Source organism: Haematobia irritans, chromosome 2, assembly GCF_050003625.1.
Source record: "Haematobia irritans isolate KBUSLIRL chromosome 2, ASM5000362v1, whole genome shotgun sequence".
NCBI classification, from domain to species: domain Eukaryota; kingdom Metazoa; phylum Arthropoda; class Insecta; order Diptera; family Muscidae; genus Haematobia; species Haematobia irritans.
In genome coordinates, this window is record NC_134398.1 from 139915957 (window position 1) to 139936494 (window position 20538).

A 20538-nucleotide genomic window follows, 5' to 3' on the forward strand; every position below is an offset into this window, starting at 1 on the left:
TCAACCGGATCGGGTGAAATTTGCTCTTCCAAGGGGCTCCGGAGGTCAAATCTGAGGATCGGTTTATATGGGGGCTATATATAATTATGGACCAATGTGGACCAATTTTTGGTCCACATTGGTGGTTAGAGACCATATACTAACAGCATGTGCCAAATTTCAGCCGGATCGGATGAAATTTTATTCTCAATTTTTGCATGGTTGTTAGAGACCATATGCCAACACCATGTACCAAATTTCAACCGGATCGGATGAATTTTGCTCCTCCAAGAGGCTCCGCAAGCCAAATCTGAGCGTCGGTTTATATGGGGGCTATGCGTAAAAGTGGTCCGATATAGCCCATTTGCAATATCATCCGACCATATAGCTTATTTGCAATACCATCCGAATAACAAGTACTTGTGCCAAGTTTCAAGTCGATAGCTTGTTTCATTCGGAAGTTCAATCGAAACTTTATTTAACATTTAATTTTCATATCATATAATTTTGTGTATTTTCTAATTTAAAGAAAATTACATTTCTGTACAATTTTATTGTCCTGGAATTTTTGTAGAAATTCTATAACCGAAGGCAAAATAAATAAAATTAAATTTTTAGAGAACATTTCATTATTCGTTCTAGTGTAGCTGGAAACTGTAGAAAACTGTAAACAAAAATTTTTTTCGAAATTTAATTCTTAGAATTTCATTGTATTTTCTAAAAGGGAATAGAATATTTTCTCAATATACACAAAATAACTTCATTAGCATAGCCACTTTCCATTGTGTAAGTGTTATGGTAGACTACATTGCTTTTCCTAGAATTGTTAGAGATTCCATTGCAATCAAAAACTGATAAAATTCACAGAGGCATTTACCAATTACATAGATATACCAGACATTGTATAGGCTATAATATTTACATTAGGGTGGCTATTAGTATTGTAATAGTGACTTTGAAAAGAAGGGATTTTTATAATCTTTCAATGAATTTTGGGGTTTCCCCCCAAATTTAGGGGTTTTTTACACGTTTAGGGGGATTTTTAGGGGTTAATTATTACCCCTGGCATGAATTTAGAGAAAAACAGTAAGGAAAGTCTAAAGTCGGGCGGGGCCGACTATATTATACCCTGCACCACTTTGTAGATCTAAATTGTCGATACCATATCACATCCGTCAAATGTGTTTGGGGCTATATATAAAGGTTTGTCCCAAATACATACATTTAAATATCACTCGATCTGGAAGAATTTGATAGACTTCTACAAAATCTATAGACTCAAAATTTAAGTCGGCTAATGCACTAGGGTGGAACACAATGCTAGTAAAAAAATATGGGAAACATTTAAATCTGAAGCAATTTTAAGGAAACTTTGCAAAAGTTTATTTATGATTTATCGCTCGATATATATGTATTAGAAGTTTAGGAAAATTAGAGTCATTTTTACAACTTTGCGACTAAGCAGTGGCGATTTTACAAGGAAATTGTTGGTATTTTGACCATTTTTGTCGAAATCAGAAAAACATATATATGGGAGCTATATCTAAATCTGAACCGATTTCAACCAAATTTGGCACGCATAGCAACAATGCTAATTATACTCTCTGTGCAAAATTTCAACTAAATCGGAGTTAAAAATTGGCCTCTGTGGTCATATGAGTGTAAATCGGGCGAAAGCTATATATGGGAGATATATCCAAATCTGAACCGATTTCAACCAAATTTGGCACGCATAGTTTCAATGCTAATTCTACTCTCTGTGCAAAATTTCAACTAAATCGGAGTTAAAAATTGGCCTCTGTGGTCATATGAGTGTAAATCGGGCGAAAGCTATATATGGGAGATATATCCAAATCTGAACCGATATCAACCAAATTTGGCACGCATAGTTACAATGCTAATTCTACTCCCTGTGCAAAATTTCAACCAAATCGGAGTTAAAAATTGGCCTCTTTGGGCAAATGAGTGTAAATCGGGCGAAAGCTATATATGAGAGCTATATCTAAATCTGAACCGATTTGGCTGGTATTTTGCAAGTTTTTCGAGACCCATAAAATATTCGGATGTACGGAATTTGAGGAAGATCGGTTGATATACACGCCAATTATGACCAGATCGGCGAAAAATATATATGGCAGCTATATCTAAATCTGAACCGATTTTTTCCAAAATCAATAGGGATCGTCTTTGAGCCGAAACAGGACCCTATACCAAATTTTAGGACAATCGGACTAAAACTGCGAGCTGTACTTTGCACACAAAAATACATCAACAGACAGACAGACAGACGGACAGACAGACGGACAGACAGACGGACAGACAGACGGACAGACAGACGGACAGACAGACAGACAGACGGACATCGCTAAATCGACTCAGAATTTAATTCTAAGCCGATCCGTATACTAAAAGGTTGGTCTATGATTACTCCTTCTTGGCGTTACATACAAATGCACAAACTTATTATACCCTGTACCACAGTAGTGGTGAAGGGTATAAAAATAAGGGAAGTCAACCCATGTTCCTAAATACAAGCAAGTATGCAATGACATTATTTTTTAAACGTATCTGTTGAAGGGGCATTTTTAATATTTGATACAATTAAAAACAAGGTTAGGTTATGCTAGGTGGCAGCCCGATGTATCAGGATCAATTAGACTATTCAGTCCGTTGTGATACCACATTGGTGAACTTCTCTCGCATCACTGCCCGATTCCATGTTAAGCTCAATGTAAAGGGACCTCCTTTTTATAGCCGAGTCCGAACGGCGTTCCACATTGCAGTATAACCACTTAGAGAAGCTTTGAAACCCTCAGAAATATCACCAGCATTACTGAGGTGGGATAATCCACCGCTGAAAAATTGTTGGTGTTCGGTCGAAGCAGGAATCGAACCCGAATTTGTGACAAGTGGTGTAATGATTTTTATTTACTTCAAAAAACAAAATTTTTTTAGCATTAAAAAAACTTATTGTGTCTAAAATTTTGTTCCTCAGAAAAAACCTTTTTTCAATTTATATATTTGTGTTAAATTTAATTTTTAATAAGTGTATCAGTACAGGATTTTTAACGAAATTTTGGGCCTCTTTTGTACTATTTACATACTTAAAATTTTTGGGGGTTTTTGAAAAAAGTCTAGACCAATTTAGGGGTTTTTTTCTTAAGATTTGGGGGGAAGAATCAAAAATAACCTGGCAACACTGATTTGTTAATAAATAATAACCTCACTGGTCACAGATTTGGAGTCACAGATTTTGATTTTCACTTCAAGAGTTTCGTATTGATTTCGAGCCAAGGATGCCACTACTTCAAAAATGTCAGTATGTTTTCTTTAGTTAAAACACGTAAGGAAAGTCTAAAGTCGGGCGGGGCCGACTATATTATGCCCTGCACCACTTTGTAGATATAAATTTTCGATACCATATCACATCCGTCAAATGTGTTGGGTGCTATACATAAAGGTTTGTCGCAAATACATACATTTAAATATCACTCGATTTGGACAGAATTTGATAGACTTTTACAAAATCTATAGACTCAAAATTTAAGTTGGCTAATGCACTAGGGTGGAACATAATTTTAGTAAAAAATATGGGAAACATTTAAATCTGAATCAATTGTAAGGAAACTTCGCAAAAGTTTATTTATGATTTATCGCTCGATATATATTTATTAGAAGTTTAGGAAAATTAGAGTCATTTTTTACAACTTTAACAAGGAAAATTTTGGTATTTTGACCATTTTTGTCGAAATCAGAAAAACATATATATGGGAGCTATATCTAAATCTGAACCGATTTCAATCAAATATGGCACACATGACTATATTACTAATTGAACTCCTAGTGCAAAATTTCAACCAAATTGGGCCAAAACTCTGGCATCTGGGGCCATATAAGTCCATATCGGGCGACAAATATATATGGAAGCTATATCTAAATCTGAACCGATTTCAATCAAATTTGGCACACATGACTATACTACCAATTGTACTCCTTGTGAAAAATTTCAAGCTAATCGAGATAAAACTCTGGCTTCTGGGTCCATATAAGTCCATATCGGGCGAAAAGTATATATGGAAGCTATATCTAAATCTGAATCGATTTCAACCAAATTTGGCACGCATATCTACAATGCTAAATCTACTCCCTGTGCAAAATTTCAACGAAATTGGGCCAAAACTCTGGCTTTTAGGACCATATTAGTCCATATCGGGCGATAGATATATATGGAAGCTATATCTAAATCTGAACCGATTTCAATCAACTTTTGCACACTTAACTATACTACTAATTGTACTCCTAGTGCAAAAATTCAACCAAATTCGGCAAAAAATCTGGCTTCTGGGGCCATATAAGTCCATATCGGGCGAAAGATATATATGGGAGCTATATCTAAATCTGAACCGATTTCAATAAAATTTTGCACACTTGACTATACGACTAAGTGTTATGATTGTACAAAATTTCAAATAAATCGGTATAAAACTCTGGCTGCTGGGTCCATATTAGTGCATATCGGGCGAAAGATATATATGGGAGCTATATCTAAATCTGAACCGATTTCTCCCAAAATCAATAGGGTTCTATTCTGACGCAAATTAGGAACATGTGCCAAATTTGAAGGCGATTGGACTTAAATTGCGACCTAGACTTTGATCACAAAAATGTGTTCACAGACAGACGGACGGACGGACAGACGGACGGACGGACGGACGGACAGACGGACATGGTTATATCGACTCAGGGACCCACCTTGAGCATTATCGCCAAAGATACCATGTGTCTATCTCGTCTCCTTCTGAGTGTTACAAACATATGTGGCGCAGGGTATAAAAAGCATTACGAGAATCTCAAAAAACTGGACTACATTTTAGATCAATTTGCCCACGAGGAACACTCAACAAAAATAGTGAACCCACCAGGAATGAAAATGAAGATTAATTTTAGAAAATTTTAATTACACTTTTTAGAAATTCTGAACTATTTTCTCCCGACATTATTTACAGGCCGTTTAAGCCCCAACTTTCTATACCCATTTGCCGGGCTTTTTTTATCCCCAAACAAATTCGCCGAAGTTTTCCAGGACATTTCTGTCTCACCCTAATATACACACCACTATTTTTCCATGTATATATCTGTCTAGCTTTGCAAACAATACTGCAGCATGGTTCTTAATTAAATGTTCAACTTTTTCCATTTCAGCCTTTTTGGGCGTTTTTGTTTTTTTTTCATGTTTCTAGAGCAAATGCATTATTCTGTTTTTGTGTAGTTTTACGTTTTTGTCTGGTATTTAGTTTAGTTTTTTTTTCGGGATTTACACCGAAAAAAGTCAGTCGTTAATTAAAAAAAATCCTGAGACCCATTAAAATTTCCTGATCTTTTCAACGACAGTAAAATTCACTGTTAACCCTTTAATGTCCCATTTTTTCTGTCACGGTTTACGACACCAAAGCAAGAAAACGAAACAAGCAAGTCCAAACATGTCACAAAATTTCGGCATTCTAGTATATCATTTTACCCATAAAACAGTTTACGTTTTTTTTCGGTGTATACATTGGCATTTGTTTTAGCAACAATATGAATTTGTTGAAATTGTTGAATTAATATTAATGACCCAAAGTCTAATTCAAATATTTTCAACGAAAACTAAACTAAAATATTTGTTTGCGTTAGGGTAATTCTAAATTTGATTATCATACTCATGCTAGAGAATCTAAATCGGGGTCATGACTATGATGTTATTGGCTAATGATGATATCCTGAAGTTCTGCAAATGTTTACATAGTTTCCATACAACAAATATACGATAGTTTTATTGTACGAAGGAATGCAAATATAAATAAGGTTAAAAAAAAAAAAAAACAAAATTATATTTTTCTAACTAATGAAAATCCATTTGGATTTAAAATAGGTAAAAAGTTGTTTAAAGCACATAAAGAAAGATCGCAAAGACACCAGATGTATTTCATTAAGGGAAAGCTTTCGGTAGACTATGGCCATTTTCGAGATGAAGAATACACTTGTACTAAAATAGGGCAGAACATAACATATCTGGCAAAAATATATGACGACGAATATATTTTTGTCAAATTATAGATGGAGAAGGGAGCCACCGTGGTTCAATGGTTAGCATGCCCGCCTTGCATACACAAGGTCGTGGGTTCGATTCCTACTTCGACCGAACACCAAAAAGTTTTTCAGCGGTGGATTATCTCGCCTCAGTAATGCTGGTGACATTTCTGAGGGTTTCAAAGCTTCTCTAAGTGGTTTCACTGTAATGTGGAACGCCGTTCGGACTCGGCTATAAAAAGGAGGTCCCTTGTCATTGAGCTTAACATGGAATCGGGCAGCACTTAGTGATAAGAGAGAAGTTCACCAATGTGGTATCACAATGGACTGAATAGTCTAAGTGAGCCTGATACATCGGGCTGCCACCTAACCTAACCTATAGATGGAGAAATCCAATGCGTTCATTGCGAAACATTTGATATTTTTAAATTAGTTGACTCAAAAAAGCAACCTTGCAAACTGCGCAAACTACTTAGTTTTATTGAGTAAACACCAGGTCAATTTTGCAGACATGAAATCATACATGCCCATTAAGGTTGGAGCTATTCTGAGTGGATATAGCCACGCCCGTCCGTCTGTTGAAATCAAGCTAACTTCCGAACGGAATAAGCTATCAACTTGAAACTTAGCACAAATAGTTGTTAATGACGTAGGTCGTATGGTAGTGCAAATGGGTCATATCGTATAGCCCCCATATAAACCAACCCCCAGATTTGGTTTGCGGAGCCTCTTAAAGAAGAAGATTTCATCCGATCCGGCTGCAATTTGGTACGCGGTGTTTATATATGGTCTCTAACAACCAAGCAAAAATGTATCCATATCGGTCCACAATTATATATAGCCCCCATATAAAGCGATCTCCAGATTTGACCTCCGGAGCCTCTTGGAAAAGCAAAATTCACCCGATCCGGTTGAAATTTAGTACAAGTTGTTAGTATACGAGTAAAGGGTGATACGGTCAAAATTTGGTCAAGGGAAAACGCGTGTAAATCGGTGAAATCGTTTATTTATAAAATCAAATTAAATTTCTTTTTCAAGTTCAATAGTATAAAATTTAGGAAAAATATTCAGTTAGGCTTTCGCTTTTCCAAATCCGAATTGCCGGGCCTCAAGCTTGACACCTGCCATCAGATGTTGTACAGCCACCTCGTCCACCTTCTTCGCCGCAGAAAGCCAGGTTGCCTTGAACTGCTGCTCGTCCTTAGCAGTTTTTTTAGTCTTCTTTAGGTTCCGCTTGACAATAGCCCAGTATTTCTCAATTGGGCGGAGCTCTGGCGTGTTGGGAGGGTTCTTGTCCTTGGGAACCACCTGCACGTTGTTGGCGGCATACCACTCCATGGCCTTTTTACCGTAATGGCAAGATGCCAAATCCGGCCAAAACAGTACGGAACAACCGTGTTTCTTCAGGAAAGGCAGCAGACGCTTATTCAAACACTCTTTCACGTAAATTTCTTGGTTGACAGTCCCGGAAGCTATGAAAATGCTGCTTTTCAAGCCACAGGTACAGATGGCTTGCCAAACCAGATATTTCTTTGCGAACTTTGACAGTTTTATGTGCTTGAAAATATCTGCTACCTTTCCCCTTCCTTTTGCCGTATAAAACTCCTGCTCCGGAAGCTGCATGTAGTTGGCTTTGACGTAGGTTTCGTCGTCCATTACCACGCAGTCAAACTTCGTCAGCATCGTCGTGTACAGCCTCCGGGATCGCGCTTTGGCGGTCGTATTTTGTTTATCATCGCGATTTGGAGTCACTACCTTATTGTAAGTCGATAGTCCGCCTCGTTTTTTGGCTCGATGCACGGTTGTAGACGATACACCCAGCTTATTTGCGGCATCTCGGAGAGAGAGGTTAGGGTTTCGCTTGAAACTACCTGCAACTCTCTTTGTCGTCTCAGCGGCTTCCGGTTTTCGATTTCCCCCCGATCCAGACTTCCTGGCTGTCGACAAACGTTCCCCAAACACTTTAATTACATTTGTAACGATTGATTTGGCAACTTTTAGCGATTTTGCCAGCTTTGCGTGCGAGTAGCTCGGATTTTCGCGATGCGCGAGCAAAATTTTGATACGGTGCTCTTCTTGCTTGGACGGCATTTTGACAACTGAAGAGCAATATTTCGATGTGTTACAAACGGAATGACAAAGTTAATATACCCCCCATCCTACACACAAAATAATATTATAATTTTTGAGCTAACAATTAGTTGTTGTTCCAGAAAATTTTTCAGTTCTACAAATTTTTTGTTGATATAACAAAATTGTTTGCTAATGTTACTAAAATCGTAATTGCATTTACAAATTATTTAAACACAATTTTAATTGTATTGACAATAAAATTAATTGATATTTTTTGTGTGTATGGTGTTGGGTGTAAAAATATTTCGAGAAATTTCTTTCTGTACAGGTGACAAGTTCATGCAATGCAGGCTCACTAGCCCAGCCCTATTCAAGTTTTAAGATAGCTATCTGTAAGCTCAGGCCTTAGATAAGCATGAGGCAGAATTTTCCTATTGCACAGAAATCCATTCTATATAAATGGGAAAATTGTTCCCTCTACGAATAATACTTCTTGTAAAACTTTAATGAAGAATAATCGAAATATTTTAAAGATTTATGGATCCTATCCCCGATTCAAATGTTTAGTCAAGAGATCTTCATTGCTGAATTATTTCTGTGGTCTATAACCTGCCGATATTTATGATTTCGTTATGGTTTCAGACACAGTTTGACACGTTGTCTGAACTGCGCACACAGGAAAGTGTTCGTTAGTTTATTTAGCCTTAACATTTTTTTCGCCATTTTTATTGTTTATATAAATTTAATAATTACATTTTAAGAGTTCAATAACAAATGTTTGTAGCTAAATATCTAATGAAACGAGGAAAAATTAATAAACACAAACAAAAACCATAAGCTTTTACAATTATCTCCCATTGCAAATTCTTGGAATTGTCACATTGATATTATATTGACTATAGTTTCCAGAGTCAAATACCATATAAACAAATTTTTGTGTAATTAAATAATAATTGGTTGTATAATATTCATTATACATTAATAATTACAGCATATATAAATAGAACCTATGAATAAACTTTTTTTTTTGTTTTATTTTATTAGTTCATATCTTTTTTATATGTAATTAAATTTAAATTAACATTAACATACAAATGTGGTAAGATTAGAGTGTAAATGATTATTGAATTAAAATTTAAAATTAATTTATCGAAAATGAAACGGTTTGCAATGGCGATAAGGCAAATGTACAATAATTGCATATTTAAATATGTCACAGAGATTAAAGGAAAGAATTAGGAGAAAAAGAAAGTCTAGTCAAAGGTTTGACTCCTGCCAAGCTTTGGCGGGGATTATTCCATCAAATCGCGAATACTTACATAGATAGTGAACAATTTCTAATGGCTTCTAAATTAATTTTTTGATAACTCGATGACCTGCTTTAAATTCTCTTAAAATTATACTATAGTATTGAAGCCAACGTGGTGTAATGGTTAGCATACCGGCCTACACAAGATCTTGGGTTCGATTTCTGCTTCGACCGAACACCAAAAAGTTTTTCAGCGGTGGATTATCCCACGTCAGTAATGCTGGTGACATTTCTGAGGGTTTCATAGCTTCTCTAAGTGGTTTCACTGCAATGTGGAACACCGTTCGGTCTCGGCTATAAAAGGGAGGTCCCTTGTCATTGAGCTTAACATGGAATCAGGCAGCACTCAGTGATAAGAGAGATGTTCACCAATGTGATATCACAATGGACTGAATAGTCTAAGTGAGCCTGATACATTGGGCTGCCACCTAACCTAACCTATTGTAGTAGTTTGGCAATTCACCGAAAATGAGTGTCTGTCAAAGGTCTCATTCTATGTTACGCTACTTTCATGTCATTTTGTTTCCGTTGATACTTTCCTCACAAACGAAATTATAAGGCAACAAACATAGTTTTGAAATTACTCTTCACGGTAAAAAAAAATTTTTAGTATCCCAAAAATTAAGTACACATGGTCTTTCGTAATAGGTCAGTATTTTTTTTCAGTGTATTTATTGTTGCCTTAAAATATTCAATCATTTATTATTTTTGCTTGAAATGAATAAAATTCGAATGTGATCTTTAATTCGTACACACCGATGATGGCCTAGTAAAATATATCCATGCCTCCATACTACACACAGCAGATTGTAAGGACATTGTTCATTGTCATAGAATATAAAAATGGAGAATATACGATTTAGCTAAAATGACCCACTAAATATAATTTAATTGCCTTAATACAAATTCCATGCCATTTATACCTGGCATGAGATTAGCACGGCACAGATTTGTTTTGTAATTTGGGAACAACACAAATTTGTTTGTTGAGCCAGCAAAACATATAAACCTGCCTGTATGTCTGCCGTCATATTTCCTTTATCGTTTCATTTTACATCCAAATTGGTCAACATATTCATTCTTTTTTGTTGTTTTTCGTTATAATTTCATTTTGTGTTGTTTTAATTTTTCTACGCTTTATGCCATGGCCGCGATGGTCATCATATCGAACGAAAAGCACCCAAATGTATAATTATACCAAATTTATACGACATTTACACATAGAAGAGAGCTTATTGAGTTTCATTGCCTGGGATGTTTGTTAAAAATGTAAGTCCGTACAGGATGATGGAGGGACATGAAAGGATTAATAGAGAAGAAGGATGTATAGGAAGCTGAATTTATAGGAGTTAAATCCAGGATATTAAACTAAATTTTGACAATATTTTCTATAGAAAAAGTGTGACAAAATTTTCTATAGAAATAAACTTTTGAGAAAATTTTCTATAGAAATAAAATTCTTAAAAAATTTCTATAGAAATTAAATCTTGAAACTAATTTCTAAAGAAATAAAATTTTGAGAAAATTTTCTATAGAAATAAAATTTGGACAAAATTTTCTCTCCGTCCATACAGGATGATGGAGGGACATGAAAGGATTTATAGAGAAGAAGGATGTATAGGAAGCTGAATTTATTTTTTTTATTATATTTTTGAAACATTTTCTATAAAAATAAAAGTGTGACAAAATTTTCTATAGAAATAAAATTTTGAGAAAATTTTCTATAGAAATAAAATTCTTAAAAAATTTCTATAGAAATAAAATTTTGAGAAAATTTTCTATAGAAATAAAATTTTAACAAAATTTCCTGTAGATATAAAATTTTGACAAAATTTTCTACAGAAATAAAATTTCGACAAACTCTTCTATAACAATAAAATTTTGACAAAGTTTTCTATAAAACTAAAAGTGTGACAAAATTTTCTATGGATGTAAAATTTTGACAAAATTTGCTGTAGAAATGAAATTTTGACAAAATTTTTTATAGAAATAAAATTTTGACAAATTTTATTTTTAAAAATGAAATTTTGATAAAATTTTCTATAGAAAGAAAATGTTTATAAAATTTTCTATAGAAACAAAATTTTAGCAAAATTTTCTATAGAAATAAAAATTTTAACAAAAATTTATAAAAAAAAAACTCCGTTTAACAAGACAAACCTAATTAGAAAACTGAATTTAAATACATTAATTCTAATAATAGTTATTATTAGAATAACGTGGGTAACTCTGCGTGACGTCCAGCGTACTTTATTAAATGTAATAACAAGTCTCCAATTAGCTAAAACACACTATTTTAATGGCTCTTGCCTCTGATGCCCAAACAACTCACTTGAGCATCGGAGACCGAAGCGGTAAGAGTAACGACTTCTTTCATCAATAAACTAACACCATTTTAAATTGAAATCCATTAGCATTTGTTGATTTCATGTTTGGGAAATTTTCTATTACAACTTGTGAGACAACCATTAATTCACAGTCCACTTTCTAAAAAATCTCACAGTTGTACAAAAGTTTTGGCATTTCCTATAGAAATAAAATTTTGACAAAATTTTCTATAGAATTAAAATTGTGAGAAAATTATCTATAGAAATAAAATGTTGACACATTTTTTTAAAGAAATAAAATTTTGATACAATTTTCTATAGAAATAAAATTTTGACAAAATTTTCTATAGAAATAAAATTTTGACAAAATTTTCAATAGAAATAAAATTTTGACAAAATTTTCTATAGAAATAAAATTTTGACAAAATTTTCTATAGAAATAAAATTTTGACAAAATTTTCTATACAAATAAAATTTTGACAAAATCTTCTATAACAATAAAATTTTGACAAAATTTTCTATAGAAATAAAATTTTGACAAAATTTGCTGTAGAAATGAAATTTTGACAAAATATTTTATAGAAATAAAATTTTGACAAAATGTTTATAAAATTTTCTATAGAAATAAAATAATGACAAAATTTTCTATTGAAATAAAATTTTGAGAAAATTTTCTATAGAAATAAAATTTTAGCAAAAATTTCGATAGAACTAAAATTGTGACAAAATTTTGTATAGAAATGAAATTTTGACAAAATTTTCTATAGAAAGAAAATGTTTATAAAATTTTCTATAGAAATAAACTAATGAGAAAATTTTAAGCAAAAAAAATTAGCAAAATTTTCTATTGAAATAAAATTTTGAGAAAATTTTCTATAGAAATAAAATTTTAGCAAAATTTTCTATAGAAATAAAATTTTGACAAAATCTTCTATAAAAATAACATCTTGACAAAATTTTCTATAGAAATAAAATTTTTACAGTATTTTCTATAGTAATAAAAGTTTTGCAAAATTTTCTATATAAATAAAATTTTAACAAAATTTTCTATAGACATAAAATTTTGACAAAATTTTCCATAGAAATGAAATTGTGACAAAGTTTTCTGTAAAAATAGGAGTGGGACAAAATCTTCTATAGAAATAAAATTTTTACAAAGTTTTCTATAAAAATAAAAGTTTAACAACATTTTCTGTAGACAAAAAATTTTAACAAAATTTTCTATAGAAATAAAATTTTGACAAAATTTTCTCGCCGTGTCAAGAGCCAATTGCGATCGCGTTTTTGCACCAAGTCGGCGCCGGACAATAGTATGGAGTATATTTTTATTAGTTAATCAATGTAGAGAGGAAATTGTTGATTGGTTGTGTTTACAGACCAAACAATAATATAGATATAGGGCAGCACTCAGTGATAAGAGAGAAGTCCACCAATGTGGTATCACAATGGTCTGAATAGTCTAAGTGAGCCCGATACATCGGGCTACCACCTAACCTAATATAATATAGACAAGGATGATTTCTTTAATGACATTGCGCCTCTTAGCATTACTTGCACGGACGTTATATATGCTGGCGATTTCAATTCTAATACATTTTTGGACACCCGTTTAACGTCACAGATGTCTTCAATCGGGCTCTTCGCTACAAATTCTACTATACCCACACACTTCACTGGTAATGGTAGCACTCTTATTGATTTGATTTTTGTTAGTGATCTGTCCGACGTTCGTTTGTATGACCAGTTGTCAGCTTCATGTTTCTCGAACCATGATTTGATATTTATGAGCTACAGGTTTGGGGCTGAAAAAAAAGCGTACTCGGTTCCAAAGATTTTGTCTTTACTTTAAAAAATTTGTTATTGATTCCGAGCCAAAGAAGCGGAGAATACAAGTAAGGATACTTTTAAGACACAATTCTCTTTTAAATTTAGGTTTTGTGTACTTGCTTCTAGAAAGCAAATTTTAATTTTTCGCTTTCTCAGCTTTTTTTCTTCATATGCTATAAAAGTCTTTTCAAAACGAGTTAACGGCAACTTTATTTTCCAAATTAGGACTCGACTTCCAGTAGAAATTATGCTATGTTTGAAGTAAAAAACTTCTTTAAAATAAAGTTTTTAAAAACATGTCCTATATTTGAACGATTTTTTGCTTTGTAGTCAAGATGCAAAAAGACAACAAACTTAAAGACAATTTCATTAAATTTAAAGAATTTTTCTGAATTATTAAAGACAAGTTGACCTTAGCCTATAATTTTTTTTCTTTCATGTTAAGATACCCATTTTTAAGTCAAATCACTTAATTATAAGGACAATACGACTTCATTGAAAAGTTTATCGACTTTTGGACAAGGAAAATAACTTTATTTTAGAGAAATGCGTCTTCTATGCTAAGCAAAATTTGTATTCGTATTTTAAAGACATGTAATCTTTGACCTCACGACAATATTTTTTTCAGTGTAAGGAGGTTGGGACGTACTCATATAGGAACTTCAATAATATAGTTGGGATCTTTTGCGACATTTCTGCTCCACTGTTGACTGAGATCAGGTATATAATATCGTATCCGTTGCTAGATCATATTTTTGCCTTACAGGATGTTTTTGTTCCCATGGTAACTAAAACAATTCTTCCTTACGATGAGAATCATGATGAAATTGAACGCAGAAACATGGCTTTTCGTAGGTGGAAACGTTTCAGAACGTCGAACCTACGTGATGAATATCGCTCGTGTAGGGATCTGGTTAACAGAATGATGAGGTCAGCTAAGACTTATTACCAGAGATTCTCTTCTGCCATTGATTCTAAAAGGACTTGAAGGATCATTCGAGATATTGGAATAGGTAAGGACTCCAAAGTGGATGGTGTGTCTGTAGATGCTGATGATGTTAATAGGAACTGTACCAACATTCCTTCAAACTCAATTGAGCTGGATTTTTATAATTTTGACTTAGATCTTGCAGTCGGTCACGTCGATGGTTTTGCGTTTACTGGTATAGATCATGACAAGCACTTTTCCTAACGTATGGAAACACTCAAGAATTATAAAATTGTGACAAAATTATCTATAGAAATAAAATGTTGATGAAATTTTCTATAGAAATAAAATTTTTACAAAATTTTCTATAGAAATAAAATTTCGACAAAATTTTCTATAGAAATAAAATTTTGATAAAATTTTCTATAGAAATAAAATTTTGACAAAATTTTCTATAGAAATAAAATTTTGACAAACTTTTCCATAAAAATGAAAGTGTGACAAAAGTTTCTATCGAATAATATTTTGAAAAAATAAAATGTTGACAAAAATATTCTGTAGAAATAAAATGTTTACAAAATTTTCTATAGAAATAAAATTTTGAGAAAATTATCTATAGAAATAAAATTTTGATAAAATTTACGATAGAATTAAAATTTTGATAAAATTTTGGATAGAAATAAAATTTTTAAAAAATTTTCTATAGAAATAAAATTTTGACAAAATTTTCTATAAAAAGTTTAGCAATATTTTCTACAAAAAAAAAATTATAAAATTTTCTACAGAAATAAAATTTTGAGAAAATTTTCTATAGAAATAAAATTTTGAGAAAATTTTCTATAGAAATAACATTTTGACAAAATTTTCTATAGAAATAAAATTTTGAGAAAATTTTCTATAGAAGTAAAATTTTGAGAAAATTTTTTAAAGAAATAAAATTTTGACAAAAATTTCTATAGAAATACAATTTTGACAAAAATTTCTATAGAAATAAAATTGTGACAAAATTTTCTATACAAATGAAATTTTGACAAAATTTTCTATAGAAATAAAATTTTAGCAAAATTTTCTATAGAAATAAAATTTTTATACAATTTTCTATAGAAATAACATTTTGACAAAATTTTCTATAGAAATAAAATTTTGAGAAAATTTTCTATAGAAGTAAAATTTTGAGAAAATTTTTTATAGAAATAAAATTTTGACAAAAATTTCTATAGAAATAAATAAAATTTTAATAAAATTTTCGATAGAATTAAAGTTTTGATAAAATTTTCGATAGAAATAAAATTTTTAAAAAAATTTTCTGTAGAAATAAAATTTTGACAAAATTTTCTACAGAAATAAAATTTTAACTGAATTTTCTATAGAAATAACATTTTGACAAAATTTTTTATAGAAATACCATCTTGTCAAAATTTTCTGTAGAAATAAAATTTAACAAAATTTTCTGAAGTAATAAAATTTTAGCAAAATTTTCTATAGAAGTAAAATTTTGACAACGTTCTCTATAAAAATACAAGTCTGACAAAATTTTCTATGAAACAATATTTTGACAAAATTTTCTATAGAAATAATACTTTGACAAAATTTTGAGAAAATTTTCTATAGAAATAAAATTTTAGCAAAATTTTCTATAGAAATAAAATTTTAGCAAAATTTTCTATAGAAATAAAATTTTTACAATATTTTCTATAGATATAAAATTTTTATAAAATTTTCTATAGAAATAACATTTTGACAAAATTTTCTATAGAAATAAAATTTTGAGAAAATTTTCTATAGAAGTAAAATTTTGAGAAAATTGTCGAATGTCCATAAAGGGGCAAGCGTAAACTCAATGGTTTATATTTAAGTGTCAAATTAAATTTAATTTATTATGGCTCAATAAGAATCATACAACGACCCCTCCAGCTAACATTATTGGCATTTCCAGAGAAAACGGCCAAAAAAGAATTTCCCAGAAAAATCGTTTGAAAAAAAATGTGTTACACAAAACAAAACGACAAAATGAAAATTGCTTTAAAAATAGAGTAGACCTTAAAAAAAACACACGATACATAACCAAAATGGAGAAACAAAAATGCGACAAATTAAGTTAAACCTGACACTTGGGGTCAATTTAGTTTCATGTGCTTGTATTCTGGCTATAATTCTGATTCTATTTGTATATGCGGCAGAGCAAGCAAAACAGGAAAAAAACGACATTCAAATTAAATTTATTTTATTTATGTGGAGATTTCGGAGATTTAAGAGCCTAAAGTGAATTTCATGCCAAAGGCAACTACGATGCACCATGGGATGGATGTGGGTAATTAAATTAAAAACCAAATCATACAAAATTTTTTGCCATTTACGAGGTTTATATATGTATGTCAATAAAACGAGGTCAAATTAATACTACTTACCACAAAAATGTGATTTTTTTTTGTTGTAAAATCAAGATTATGTGTAATGTAATTGAGGTATCTGCAAAAAAAACAAAAAATAAATATTCAAATATACTATTAATTAAATTATATTACAACAAATTAAATCTAATTAAAATAAATTAGAAAAGTTATTAAAATAGTAAAACCATGTTAGGTTTTATTTGTTCACTTATTCGTGAAATTTAAATACAATAAAGACTCAAATCTCATGGCTCAAATCGTCATCCTATTTTAGAGGATGTGAGAGTAGTAACATTATAATTCTTTAAACTTTAATTATTTTAAGAAAAACTATTTGGCAACAACTACCAAAGACCAATACTACCATAACTTTTGTTTGGGAATATTGTTCACAATGCTCTTTGCCACTAAACAAATTTCTCCAAAATTTGTATTAATGACTTGGTTTATTTGGCTGTCGGAAAAAGACAAATCCTAGTAAACGAAATTCAAATAGCATTCACCACCCACCCACCCACTTTAGGTAAACAAAGGAGAGAGCAAATCCTTATATTTAAATTGCAAAATGGATTCAACACTTGAAAATCCTTTCATTATTTGTTTGTGATATATTTTCTGCCACAAGAACCGGCTCATTTTCACCTTTCGCCACAATCACATTCGATGTCACAAAAGACATAAATAATATTTTTACCAAGCCACCTAAATGGTGGCACATCATTCAAACATAATCCTCAAAAAGCTTTAATGTTCAACCAAGTGCTAAGAAGAAAAGAAAAAGAAAAGCCAAGCCATTCTATCTCTCGCTCTTTCGCGTCGACTCGCTCCCCCTAGCACTCCTACAATAACGGTAGCCAAATATCCTTTATGGCTCGCACCCAAAGTTGAAATCCTTTGTGCAAAGTTTTACTTAAGCGTAACAAATTGCTGAGCCAGCGAAAAATGACATTACCATCGTCGTAATGTCGTTGTAGTCATTTTTTGCCGGCACCACCACCTTGGCTTTTGGGAAATCTTCGTTGTTGGTGGATTTTTTGTTTTTTCGATTCTTTTGTTTTTTTTTTAATGCATAATAAATCTCTAAGAAATAATTTCTTGTGTATTATGTAACAGTTCATTAACTTGCAAAAACATTTATTAATATTATCATAACTTTTTACGCAAAAGACAAAAAACGCATTAAAATTCCCACCCACTCTCTCTGTAACCATTTGCCTGATCAGCTATTGTCTCTTTTTTTCTGGGCTATAGGTATGGAAGCTTGACACATGGCATACAGTGAGATGTGATTAAAAAATGTTTAATAAGTAAAATGAGCTAAAGTTGGACGCAACCGAAACAATTTTCTATAAAAATAAAATTTTTACAAAATTTTCTACAGAAATAAAATTTTAACAAAAATTTCTATAGAAATAAAATTTTGACAAAGTTTTTTATAAAAAAAAATATTTGATAAAATTACCTATAGAAATAAAATTTTGACAAAGTTTTTTATAAAAAAAAAATATTTGATAAAATTACCTATAGAAATAAAATGTTGACAAAGTTTTCTATAGAAATGAAATTTTGACAACATTGTCTATATAAAAAAATTAGATAAAATTTTCTATGAATAAAATTTTTACAAAATTTTCTATGGAAATAAAATTTTAGAAAAATTTTCTACAGAAATAAAATGTTGACAAAATTTTATATGGAAATAAAATTTTATTTTTGGTTTTAGTCCAGCTCGAGGACACCTTACTCAGTAAGATATCATAAAAAAGTAAAGTGCAATTCAATCTTGTTTTATTTTATTACCTGGCCCTGATGAAGATTGACTATGTCAAATTGAAATATGGGCTTCAATAAAATAAAACTAAAATAAAAAACATCTAGAGTTTTTCATTTATGACCACGAGCTGGACTAAAACCAAAAATATAGTTAAACACTAATATAATAAAATTTTGACAAAATTTTCTTTAGAAATAAAACTTTGAGAACATTTTCTATAGAAATAAAATTTTGACAAAATTTTCTATAAAATAACATTTTAACGAAATGTTCTATAGAAATAAGATTTTGACGAAATTTTGTATTACAATAAAATTCTGTAAAAATTTTTCTATAGAATTAAAATTTTGTCAGAATTTTCTATAGAAATAAAATTTTGACAAAATTTTCTATAGAAATAAAATTTTGACAACATTTTCTATAGAAATAAAATTTTAACAAAATTTTCTGCAGAAATAAAATTTTTACAAAATTTTCTATAGAAATAAAATTTTTAGAAAATTTTATATAAAAATAAAATGTTGACAAAAATTTTATATAAAAATAAAATTTTGACAAAATTTGCTATGGAAATAAAATTTTGAAAAAAAATTTCTATAGAAATAAAATTTTTACAACATTTTCTATAGAAATAAAATGGTGACAAAATTTTCTATAGAAATAAAACCATGACCCAATTGTCTATAAAAATAAAATTTTTGCAAATTTTCGACAGAAATAAAATTTTTACAAAATTTTTTATTGAAATAAAATTTTGACAGAATTTTCTACAGCAATAAAATTTTTACTAAATTTTTTTATTGAAATAAAATTTTGACAAAATTTTCTACAGAAATAAAATTTTTACAAATTTTTTTTATTGAAATAAACTTTTGACAAAATTTTCTATGGAAATAACATTTTGACAAAATTTTCTATGGAAATAAAATTTTGACAAACTTTTCTATGGAAATAAAACTTTGAAAAAAATTTTCCATGGAAATAGAAATAAAATTTTAACGAAACTTTCTATAGAACCAAATTTTGGCAAAATAATCTATAGAAATAAAATTTTTACAACATTTTCTACAGAAATAACATTTTTATAAAATTTTCTATAAAAAAAAAATTTTGACAAAATTTTCTATAGAAATAAAATGTTGACAAAACTTTTTATAGAAATAAAATTTTGACAAAATTTTCTATACAATTAAAATTGTGAGAAAATTATCTATAGAAATAAAATTTTGACAAAATTTTCTATAAATATAAAATTTTGATATAAAATTTGGAAATCCAATTTTTACATTTTCTATAGAAATAAAATTTTGATAAAATTTTCTATAGAAAAAAAATGTTGACAAAATTTTATATAAAAATAAAATTTTGACAAAATTTTCTAAAGAAATAAAATTTTAACAAAATGTTCTTTAGAAACAGGATTTTGACGAAATTTTCTATAAAATAACATTTTAACGAAATTTTCTATAGAAATAAGATTTTGACAATATTTTGTATGGAAATAAAATTTTTACAAAATTTTCTATAGAAATAAAATTTTGACAAAATTTACTATTGAAATAAAATTTTTTACAAAATTTTCTATAGAAATCAAATTTTAACAAAATTTTCTAAAGAAATAAAATTTTAACAAAATGTTCTTTAGAAATAGGATTTTGACAAAATTTTCTATAAAGTAACATTTTAAAGAAATTTTCTATAGAAATAAGATTTTGACGAAATTTTGTATTAAAACAAAATTCTGTAAAAATGTTTCTATAGAATTAAAATTTTGACAGAATTTTTACAAAATTTTCTATAGTAATAAAATTTTAGATAAAATTAAAATGTTGGCAAAATTTTTTATGGAAATAAAATTT

At 30.1% G+C, this 20538-nt stretch overlaps 2 protein-coding genes across 7 annotated transcripts in view; one reads left to right on the forward strand and one right to left on the reverse strand.

Moving 5' to 3' along the window:
* Positions 1 to 20538, reverse strand: part of LOC142226314 (uncharacterized) — a 549856-nt gene that overhangs the window by 358285 nt on the left and 171033 nt on the right. For all 4 annotated transcript variants that reach the window (XM_075296241.1, XM_075296237.1, XM_075296238.1 and 1 more), the window contains exon 4: positions 16921 to 16981. The gene's annotated coding sequence lies outside the window, so the exon portion shown is untranslated. The remainder of the gene's footprint in view (positions 1 to 16920; positions 16982 to 20538) is intronic.
* The window catches only part of eys (eyes shut), a 513219-nt gene that overhangs the window by 314305 nt on the left and 178376 nt on the right, over positions 1 to 20538 (forward strand). The gene's annotated exons all lie outside the window — the stretch shown is intronic.